Source organism: Rhagoletis pomonella, unplaced genomic scaffold (assembly GCF_013731165.1).
Source record: "Rhagoletis pomonella isolate Grant_MI unplaced genomic scaffold, Rhpom_1.0 Rhpom_scaffold_00003, whole genome shotgun sequence".
NCBI lineage: Eukaryota > Metazoa > Arthropoda > Insecta > Diptera > Tephritidae > Rhagoletis > Rhagoletis pomonella.
The window spans coordinates 39251676-39263567 of NW_023458557.1; the positions used below are offsets into that span (position 1 = coordinate 39251676).

Sequence of the window (11892 nt, forward strand, 5' to 3'; positions counted from 1 at the left end):
TCATGTTTCTGGCATGCAGGGAACGATGTGACTTGCCGATTTGTTTTACATAAATTATTTAAAAAGCAGACGTCTCGGTTGCTCAGCAAAAAGGTTAATCGTTTCTGCAATTATTTCACATAGATTCTCTAAAATAAATTTTCGATGTATGCTTAAGATGCAAAAACTTAAAGGTAAATTTTATAAGAAATTAAACTGACAATTTATTAAAACTAGTAGTAACCCGTTAAGCGTATAATAAAACGTGATATTCGTAAATATAATTCAGTAATTAGTTGAAGATTTATTTAAAGAACTTCGTAAAAGACAACATTAAATCTTGTACTGCTAGAGGCTTGATAACCTAGAGAATTGGCGCCGTTTATGGTGAAAGGCATTTAGTATCACACTTTTAATCTAAAGCTTTTTTAACCCTTTCAGTATAAAATTTCAACCACTGATTCTAAAAATTTTAAAATATGTATACCTGCTAATTTTGTATCGTTCATTTCAAAAATCACATCAACAAATATGTAGAGCATTGGGCTTTGCCGTCATTCAGTGTCCTTTATAATGGTCAGTGATATCCTAGGTGTTTAAAAAAGAAAGTGATGTCAACTATTTTTATTTTTTTGCTCTCATGAAATATATTCCATAACTATGAATAACGCTGTGCCACAAAAACAAAAAGAGATCAGAACACACGAAAGAATCAATATACTCACGAAACTATGGGCCAAATATAGTAGAACTGCATTTTTAGTTTTTCACTCTGACGTAAGGATTTTTTTTTTCAAAGGACTTTGAAATTTTAAAGATATGATTAATTCAAAAAATTATTTAAAAAAATTAGTGCATTGTAGAATAACAATATGAATACCAAATGAAAGAGAAAATTCTGTTGAATTTAAAAACAGTAAAGTTTTTTGGTTATAAGGACGAATAGGTATTGAAAATGCGCTTTAATAAATTTTATCTTTTCAAGTTAATAAAGTTTACAGGACGAAATTTGTACATATATTAGTCCTCAAACAATATTTTTTTCAAAAATAAATATTGAAAATTTGAAGGATTTTTAAGGACAAAATTTTTAAATGACATTTTCTGTACCCATTCGTGCTTATGCAGCAAAAAATTTATTCTGCTATAATTCTACAGAAGTATCCCTTATCTTTATACTACATTGCACTGAATTTTTGAAATAATCATATACTTTTAATTCCAAAGTCCTTTTAAAAAAATCCTGACGTCAGAGAGAAAAACTAACTACGTTACTCAAACAAAGGACCACGTGTTGATTTTTTTTTTAAATATTCGTAATGTTTTTCGAGCTAACTTTTTTTTTTATTTTTCTATAAAAAATGCTATTCAAGCTTTAACCACATAAATCACAGTCACAAGCTTTAAACAAAACTTTGGAAAATTCTACAAATTTTCATCAAAATTTCAAATTTGTAATCTGATTCCATAAAAAACTTTTGGGTATGCAATTTCAGCCTAATGAAGTGCAAGTTTCTAACGGCTAAAAAATCCTGTTGATTTTTGAGATTTTTTTTTTTGGTGACAGATTTTTTCACTTTTTCCATATAAGCATGAATTTTTTATGAAACAAAATGTGGGAGACCGTTAGCAACAAAATTTAAAAAAATCAACGCCATTTTTTGTAGATTACACTTGTTATTTATAAAAAAACCGCAAAAGTAGTCTCCAAAAAACAATTATCAAAAATCAGCGCGATTTTTTTAGCTGGTTGAAAGTTTCACTTCATTAGACTAAAATTGTATGGGCTAGAAAACTGCATACCCAAAAATATTGTAAAGATTCAGATTAAAAAGAGGAAATTTTTGTTGAATTTTCTCAAATTTTGTATAAACATTGAAACTGTGATTTATATGTTTTTTACTACCGGGCAGAGAATTTTGCTTTCTGCTGCCATTTCTTAGTATTTTATTCTACATAGTAGGTAAACTTCAAAGGTTCAAAGGTCGCCCCTAGGTAGCGAGGCCCATGTGAGTAAATGTTTCGAATTTTGATACTATTTTTACTCAAAGAAACAATTTGTGTCTTGAAAGTATGAAAAAGCATCTGGCAAGTTCAGAACGAAAGCGTATTCAAAAGAAACATACTTGCTTTGAAGTTCTTTCAGCCAAATGCATTTTAAAGTAGTTGAAGTCAAATGCACAGTCATACAATCGACTTGCTGCTTGACCCCAATTCAAACTGAACATTTGAAAGCCCATTTATGTGTATGTCTGGCTGGAGCTGAACGTGCAAAGATGCTTGCTGTTGCTTGTTAGCTTCCAGAAGGTCCGGGTTCTAATCCCCACAGTGGCAACATGTGAAAATGATAATCAAATATTTTTTGTTTCTTAGAAATATGAGAAAGCATCTGTGAAGTGCAAAACGAAAGCGTATTCAAACGAAACTGACTTTGAAGTCTTTAAGCCAAATGCATTTTAAAGTAGTTGAATTCAAATGCAGGATCAGATAATTGACTGCGTCTTACGACATCGCCATGTTAAATAAATTGGCTCGTTGCAGGAGAAAAAGCGGGAATTTCATTTAGTTATTATTGAAAATAAAGTAGTTTATACATTACTTTCAAATTTATTTATTTTACTGAAGGGTATGTATATATTCCCTGAAGGAAAGATTGGTCCAATCGCTCGAAAAACATAGTCGTAGGTATAGTAGCTTTGTATCTAGACCAAAGATAGTCCAAAAATATAAAGCAATGTAATGTAAAACAGGTGAATTGTACTAAAAGTGGTCCGAGTGTAATGCATAAGGTATGAGTTTTGATCTCAAACTGGTTAAAATGGCATACAATAGCGGACAGCGGGTACAATTAGCGACTTGCTGATATGTAGGCACTTAGTCAACAAATTTTCATGTGCGACGTTGACATGCGGAGAGAGTATCCGCTTAGAAAATCTGAGAACCCCGGTTCGAATCGCAGCTGGCGCAAGTTGTATTTATTTTTTTTTCCCCAAAAATTGGTTACAATGTAATGCAGAAGCGGACAATTGGTCCGAGCCTAGGACATTCAATGTTAAATGTAAATAGAATTTTACATGTTGTTGGACCAAACTTTGGACTAGTTACAATCACTTGCAGTCTAGTTTGTGGTGTGCTCTAAGTCTATTCCGAGATCCTACAGGGTTTATTCATACACACAAATACAAACATGCATACTTATAGGTATAGAAATGCACATCATAAACAAGTTCAAAGTTTTAATAACTGTATAATTGCGAACAAAGTAATAAACTGACAAAAGCAACAACATAATGAAAATAGAAATGTTTATAGCAAAAAAAATCGATAATATTGGACTCTCGACTCTTAAATCTATGTAGCTAATTGGCGTTTAACTTGTTGTTGTTATCAACGTCGTTACTGTTAACAATTATCGATCGACGATCGCAGCTGTAGAACACCCCCGCGCCGTATTTGGGCTATTTTCCCCTCCCCAGAACGGGCTGAGCTTTTGTTCTACGACTGCTGATAATACGAGTACATACCCAGCAAAAAATTGTGCGACTAATCTCTGAAGAGAGTATTCCGAGATTAGTCTCAATCGAGTACAGTTGGGCATTAATTAGTCGCCACCAGTCTCATACGGGTATTACTCATGAACCAAAAAGACAAGATCACGCGGGCAGGAGAGTAGCCCGTTAGAATCGCATTGAGGAAAAAAGTTTAACGATTTTGACATTAGCCGTTTGTTTACATTTCTTCGTTGTTTACAATTTGGTGGTGGCTTTTTACTGCAATTTTCTTCGTTTTCGCCTGTGACAACGTGTGTACACATAAGATAAAGAATAATTTAACACAACGACAGGACTTATAGAAGAATTTTCATAATAAAAATGATTATTCATGCGTTCACAATTTCGCGGTTTTTTCCGTTCTCTTCATTGTTTACTTCTTACAACAAAGATGGCGTCGAGATTTCGGCAGCTAGAAAATAACTTTTTTCGTTCTTTCCTTCCCGCGTGATCTTGTGTCTTTCGTTCATGGGTATTACTGGAGATGAATTAGTCTCGACTCATCGCTTACGGGTATAATTGGAAATCAATTAGCCCCCACTCATCTCCAAAGGGTACAATGATATCTACGCACTTAGTCAATGCAATTTCATGTGCGGCGTTGGCACATAGAGAGAATATTCGCTTAAAAAACCTGAGCACCACCCTGCAAAAAATGCCTCTAATCCAGGATGACTCCGGGAGCAATCGCAAAGGAACATGCGACTAATACCACTTTTATTCTCTTTATATGGAATGAACTGTTCGCTTTTGTTCGAGCACGTCCTATGAAGAGACTAATTGTTCTCCTTTATACCTAAACGGGTATAAAAAGCGACTTTAAAAAAATAAATTTAAAAATTTGCGCCAGCTGCGATTCGAACCCGGGCTCACTCTCTCTCGGTGCCAATGCTGCACATAAAAATTCAGTCACTAAGGCTGCGAACTCATCCGAACTCATTTAAGTGGAAATTAACTTTAATTAATTTTTTTATTTAAATTAGTTTCAGTTTCAATACGCTATTTATTTAAGGGCCGTTTTCTCATCTAACGTTTAGTTTACCGGCCACTTTATCGTCTCGATATACGAGTTTTCGTTTTCTCATCAGCGCATTAATTTCTCGAATCGATAAACTGTTGCTCACCCGATTCAACCTTTAAAATTTGTACCCAACTTTAAATTTTGGTTTGGTTTTGGTTCATGAGCCAGATATATTAGATATTTCAACCAAGGTTTTGGTTTTTGCTAACAGTTGCTCTTGCTCAATATTTGCTTATGTTGCATTGCCAACCTTTGAAATTTTATGACGAATGTAGTGAAGTTTCACTCTCGGAAATGTAATGAAGTTTCACTCAACGGAATAACAAATTTATTTTTACCGGCAAGGTAAGAAAACGAAAACACTTTAAATTGGGGAACAATTTATCTGCCCTGTTAGTAAAGGCAACTTTACTGCTTACATTGGCTTTGTTTCTTTTCTTTTCCAGCAGATAATTATCAGGAAGAAGAAGAATGAGAAAATTTTAAGAATTACGCTCACAGAGAGTGAAATAACGAAGAAGTAAAGAAACGCAAAACTAGCAGAAACTAGCAAGTAATCAGCTGATCGGTGTATATGACTATTGGAAATATTTGGCGCGAATTTTTGTTTATCCATTTTGACAGCTGCTAGTTTCTGCTAGTAAAAATTTTACTAGCAGAAATTAGCAGGAGAGCCAAAAAAAGAAGAGCGTAAGAACGAGAGGGAGCTGCTAGTTTCTGCTGGTTTTTTGGGTTAAGAAACGCTTTCCAGCAGAAGTTAGTGATAATTTGTGATAATTATCTGTTAAGAAACAAAGCTATTAGAAAACGGCCCTTAGTGTATAAAAAGTGGTTATAAAACAGACTTGGTCATCGAAAGCTTTCATTTGTACTGAGAGCTTTTGAAAGCTTTGGCACGCTGTGTTGTAAAAGCAGGGCTGGTATACAAGGAAGCAGCAGATACACCAAATTGTGGAGTGTGTATATCAGCGATGAGCAGAGAGAGCTTTTACTGTGCATACAAAATGTACAGGAAGCTTAAAAGAGCTTTGCCCGCGGGCAAGGCAGTGCCCATCAGTGGTCAGCTGATTAAACCTGTAATAACTTAGTCTGTTCCTTTGAACTTCGGACTAAAACCTGTGGAACTGTCAAACTACAATTTTACGCTCTCAAATGAGAGTAAAAGGAGAACAGATGCAGAAGTGCATAGGAACGCAAAAAGCACTATTTCCTGTAAAAACGTCAGACGGTTTGTTTACATGTCATTGGTACCACACTGATTTGGCTGAAATATCACTAAATAATTATTAAAATCTATACATATTCAAATATTTCGTTGTTTACTTCCATTTCTAAACAAATATAAGGTTCTTTGCTTTCACCGCTTTCTGCTTTTGTTTGCACATGTAAATCAGCTGATCGTTTGACACTTTTCATGAACTTACAGGAAAAAAACTCCGGACTAAATCCTGTAACTTCTGACTAGGAACAGTTGCTCAGTTACTCTCTCAAATGTGTTCCCACTTACAGGTTTTATGTCAATAGGAACGACTTCCTGTAAGTTCTGACTAAATCCTGTAAACCGGACTGCTATTGGAACAGACTAACTCTGAGTGTGGTTGTTCTGATTTAATTTTTATTTAAGGGAAGAGCATAGGCCACATAAGTCAAAATTAAAAACAAATTAAAATTGATTGGTGAAACTAAACGCAAACTAAAGTAATTTTCACTTAAATGAATCTGGTGAAACGCAGCCTAAGTGCGTACATATCATTAAATCGTCAATCGACCTGTTAGAGACGAATTGATCTCTAATTATACCCGTAAGGGATTTGTCGACGGTAATTGATCTCCAATAGTATCCGTATGAGCTTAGTTGTCACTAATTAATGCCCAATTGTACCCGATTGAGAGTAATCTCGGAATGCTCTCTTTAGAGATTAGCCTCACAAATTTTTGCAGTGCCTGGTTCGAATCGCAACTGGCGGAAATTTTTATTTTCATTTTATAAAATTGACTACTCCCGTTTTATATCCATTCGGGGAACAATTAGTCTCTTCATAGGACATGCTCGAACAAAAGCGAACAGTTCATTGCATATAAAGCGATCAAAAGTGGTATTAGTAGCATGTTTCTTTGCGATTGCTCCCGGAGTCAACCCGGATTAGTTGCATTTTTTGCAGGGTATGCTTACAATGTGTATGTGTGGAAATGAACGTGCGCGGTTACAAAACGCTTTAAAAGCGCCGCCAGTTCCGCTGCCGCTGCCACCACTTGCACTGTTACAGTAATTCTGATTGTATTGCTGGTCAGTTGCCGCGGCTATTCTTGTTGCTCAACCTTTTCTGTGGTCCCCGAACCCCTTCTGCTGCTGTCATAGCTCCAAGTTATTCACACTTGCTTAACAGCCAGTCGATCGCTAAGCTGCTTCGACGCCTCGTCGATCATTTGGTTCGACAAGAATAGCCAAAGTGTTAACTACACTCGATCAGAGCGGTTGGATGTTCATTTTTTCGCTCGCTTTTCGATTTATAATAAGGACAATAAATAAACACGCTCGCTTTGCGCTAAACAATTGAAACGCGATCGGGAATGTAAATTGAAATTAGGAAGAAAAAAACGATTTTTATGTTTGAAATCTTGCATAGTATAGTGATTTAGTTAAAAATGTGAGTCAAAGAAAAATATGTATGTATCAATCTATGTACATACATATGTAGACATCAGTATATATAATGTCAAGATTAAGCTAAGTTTATTGAATGCTTCATTAATATCTGTGTTTGGAGCATTTTAGTTTTTTCGCCATTTTTCTGCGGAATAAACGGACATATGCGCGTACTACTGCTGCCGAAAACAAAAGTTGTTACTTTCGTTCATATCAGAGTTGTTAGTCAAGTTGTAGTGTAATGAGGTGAATTCTTCTTATGCGAAGCATCCTCCACGTGAATCTTACTACTCTGATGGCTTCTCACTTTCAGTAAGAACTGGTTTCAGATTTTCACAATGAGAATCTTAAACTGTAAATACTCGTAAGAATGCCGATCCAAGTCAAGTAAAGGAACAAAATAAATCCAGTTTTTTTTCAGCTGGCGCAATAGCTGCATGCAGCATAATTCCCTGCGACTGCAACGGCATTGCAGTTTGCAATACGATATTACCAAATACTAGCTTCCCTTGCAAAAGTTGATCGTTCGCTCGCTTGTGCTAGCAAAAAGAAAAAAAAACTTGTTTTTTCCTTATTATACGTGAGTGTGTGCGAGTAAGATATTTCATATTTCATAATACATATTATAAGTTATTTTTTTTCACTTAAAATACCATGCTTTCACTTGCATATTTGCGCCGTGTACACTGATGGCAGAAATAATAGAAACGCCTTGGTATGAGCTGTTTTGGCTATATAATAATAATAATAATAACAGGTGAATTTTTTTGTAAGCGAGCAACAAAAGCCCGCTCAACTCCGGTAAAATTTCCTTTTAGCTACTTAAGCAACCCTGTTGGTATCTGAGAAGAAAAAAAGTGATTAGTTTAACGGGATTTAGATACAAAAACCAATGGAAATGAGTAATTATGCAAGGTGTTTGCGTAAAATATATACATACATACTTATTTAAAATATAACTGCTTTAAAGTACACACCTTAGGGGACTGGAGAACGACGCAATTGGCAGAAGTGCTAGCAATGCATGGCTTCTAAACCTTGACAAAGCACAGGAACCATACTACAGGCATGTTTCAAAAGCAGTGATGGAAAACACTGGCTCCGTTCTTTATTGGGATCAGACGATTCTTTCTGATCGAACTATAAGCCATAACAGACCGGACATAGTGATACACGCAAAACGAACGAAGGAGGGGAGTTGACTTTGCAGTACTGAACAACAGCAACCTGGAGAGCATGCCGACGACGAAGAAACAGAAATATGTAGAACTCTGCGAGTAATTAAGGACGCAATGGAAATGCAACAAAGCTTCAGTTGTACCGGTGATGGTTTCATCAACAGGTCTTATCCTGAAGAAGCTGATTTCTAGTTTGAAAGCTTTGAACCTACCAACTAAACTCGTGTTCCAGACCTAGCAAGCGGTCATTTTAGACTGCTTTAGAATCGTTCGGCAATTTATCAGTTAATCCTTAAAAAAAAACCCAGCCGAACCCAACTGCTTGATATATGTATATGTATCCGGAGTGGGTGAATTCTGATATTGAACATCGAGAACGTCCAACTCGATAATAATAATAACACCGGAACACAAAAAAAAATTAGTGTGATGTGCATTTGACCGGACCTACCTAATTTTCGAGCGAAGTGAAAACACACTAAAAGTGAAGTGTTTCGGAGTGTCTTTTGAGGAAAAGTGAAGTGATTATCGAAGTGAAGACTTTCAAGCACAATTAGGGGTGTGGAGATTTTCGATTAGGTTATTTATAACTTGATTGGTTAATCGATCATTTTTTTATCACAATAAAGGTAATCTATAACCTTTATTAATATAAAATTTATTGTGTTCCTGTGTAAATTTAGTGCTGGAATATCTTTAAAATCACACAACTCTAACGTTGAGGAAAGAAAATCAAAAATTACAATTCACTGATGATATTAACACTAAAATATAATTAATCGATTAGATTCACTTAAATGTTTAATTTTTGCTATAAAATTAAAGATGTATGAAAACTAAAATATAATTGTTATTTTCGTCAAATATTTACTAAAAAATTATCAAACTATAAACATCCATTCATTTCGGTGCGCTTTACAACTATTCATTTGAAAATGAAAATCAAAATGACTTCTTCCAAATAATCGATGCCAGATCGGAGATTCATTAGGCGTCTCTTTAGTAACTTTCTACGAAAAGTTACTTTGCCATACCTTCCACTTAATAAGAATTTTAGCAAAACACTAGCAATTACCCGGCGTGCTTCGCTGCGCCTTAAATGTATTTTTGTGTTATAACTCTCCCCCTAAGCTCTTATGGCCTCATTTACAAAATATTTTTAAAGAACTTTATGAAGTTAGATTTAAAAAAAATCGATCTATGAAGCATTGTTTTTTTTTTTTGAGTTAATATATTTTCGAAGGTAATTAGAAAATATGTAAAGAACCGGCTTTCTCTTGGAAATTTAATTTATAATCTTATAACTGGAGTCTACTATCGCACCCTTTCCTCAAACGTGTATTGATTCAATATTCAAATAACGTATATTTATATAATTTGAAAAAATCTCCCTACTATACAAATATGTACAGCAATATTAACTAATATTTTCAAATGTTACTTTTAAGGCGCAGCGAAGCACGCCGGGTATTCGCTAGTTAGTTAATATTGCTGTACATATTTGTATAGTAGGGAGATTTTTTCAAATTATATAAATATACGTTATTTGAATATTGAATTAATACACGTTTGAGGAAAGGGTGCGATAGTAGACTCCAGTTATAAGATTATAAATTAAATTGTTGTCAATGTTTTTTAATAATTGTAAACATTCGCCAGCTGTTTCTGTTTATTTATTAGTAAAAGGCAGGACTGCCAATCTTGCGGCAAAACAATAATAAAAATCCAAAAAAACACGTAAAGCCAAACAGAATTAATTGCAAAACGTGCAATGATACACACATTAAATTTCTTATGTGCACCCTCCACACAGACCCCAATCACCCCTGAAAATTTCATTGAAATCGGGCAAGCCGTCTAGGAATAATAGCAAACCGAAAAAAACACGTAAAGCCAAACAGATTTATTTTTTTTGTTTTTGCAAAACGTGCAAAGATACACACATGAAATTTCTTATGTGCACCCTCCACACAGACCCCAATCACCCCTGAAAATTTCTTTGATATCGGGCAAGCCGTCTAGGAGGAGTATGCGAACAGGAAGTTTTGCCACTTAATTTTATATATATAGATTTTTGATTTTGGTGAAATAAATCATATATTTCAAAGAAATTTTTGTTTATTTTGGAGATAAAGCTAATTTGTGGAAAGTGAAGTAAAACGAAGTAAAATGAAGTGATGAAGTGAAGGCTTCCAAAGTGAAGAGAAAAACTTCAATTGAAGTGACAGCGGCAGCACTGATGTTTATGTATTTTGACCCGCAGAATCCGAATTTGAAGTCAGTTTGGCCAATATACCTCCTAGATTTCGAGAAAACTTCAAAAAAAACCAGCGAGAATCGGCAATAAAAAACGGGGTTTTGAAGTTTTCTCGAAATCTAGGAGGTGTATTGGCCAAACTGACTTCAAATTCGGATTCTGCGGGTCGAAATACATAACCGGTCAAATGCACATCACACTAATTTTTTTTTGTGTGCCTGTGTATTACTACGGTTGCCAGACATACTGATTGTATCAGTACAGTACTGATTTTTCAACTCTCTTACTGATTTTATTAATTTCTTCAATCAGTACGCTAATGTCCTGATTTGAAAACTTCAAAATAAACAGCGGGAATCGGCAATAAAAAACGGGGTTTTGAAGTTTTCTCGAAATCTAGGAGGTATATTGGCCAAACTGACTTCAAATTCGGATTCTGCGGGTCGAAATACATAACCATAGGTAGGTCCGGTCAAATCCACATCACACTAATTTTTTTTTTGTGTGCCTGTGTATTACTACGGTTGCCAGACATACTGATTGTATCAGTACAGTACTGATTTTTCAACTCTCGTACTGATTTTATTAATTTCTTCAATCAGTACGCTAATGTCCTGATTTTTCAAAGTTTGTTCTGATTTGGACTGAATTTTAAATTCTGGGCATATAAATTTGTAATAGGGGTCTTCTCACCGGTACTCGGTGCATCGTAATTTTTCCCGATGTATTTTGTTTGTGTAATATTATTTTATACAGAGAAAATACTTTCGGATTTTTTTAGGTTTTTACATACACTGGAATTCCTTAAACCGTCACATATTTCAGCCAATGTTCGATATGCGCAAGAAATTAATACAATAAAAAGAGCAATGATTTTATGGGCATATCGTCGAGTCTAAACGTACACCAGAGGAGGATATAAAAAGGGGGCTGACGTCACTTTTGTCGAGGGTTGTTAGTTATCTCGAAAATAACTTTCAGTTTAATAACACCAAAATTTTAATTATTGAATGGCTTTTGGCCACGGTGGAGAGAATACAGAGGTGGCGCCGACGACGATACCGCTACTCGGCTCTCAGTGATTTTGACAGAATCAGCTGTTTTGGTGACGTCATAGTAGAGAAGACAGCAGTAGTGATGTGCTCAGTCAATGCTTTCAAGTATTGATCGATATTCGGTAGCGATTTAAAATGTATCCAGTACTCTCGATACTCGGTACCAAAACATTTAGATTTCAAATAAAAGCACACACAGGCCAA

The 11892-nt window shown here is 35.0% G+C and overlaps 1 protein-coding gene across 1 annotated transcript in view; it reads left to right on the top strand.

Moving 5' to 3' along the window:
- The first annotated feature begins 6915 nt into the window (after nt 1-6915).
- The window catches only part of LOC118735208 (ATP-binding cassette sub-family G member 4), a 602774-nt gene continuing 597797 nt past the window's right edge, over nt 6916-11892 (top strand). Inside the window, 1 exon segment of the mRNA XM_036464856.1 lies at nt 6916-7199. The gene's annotated coding sequence lies outside the window, so the exon portion shown is untranslated.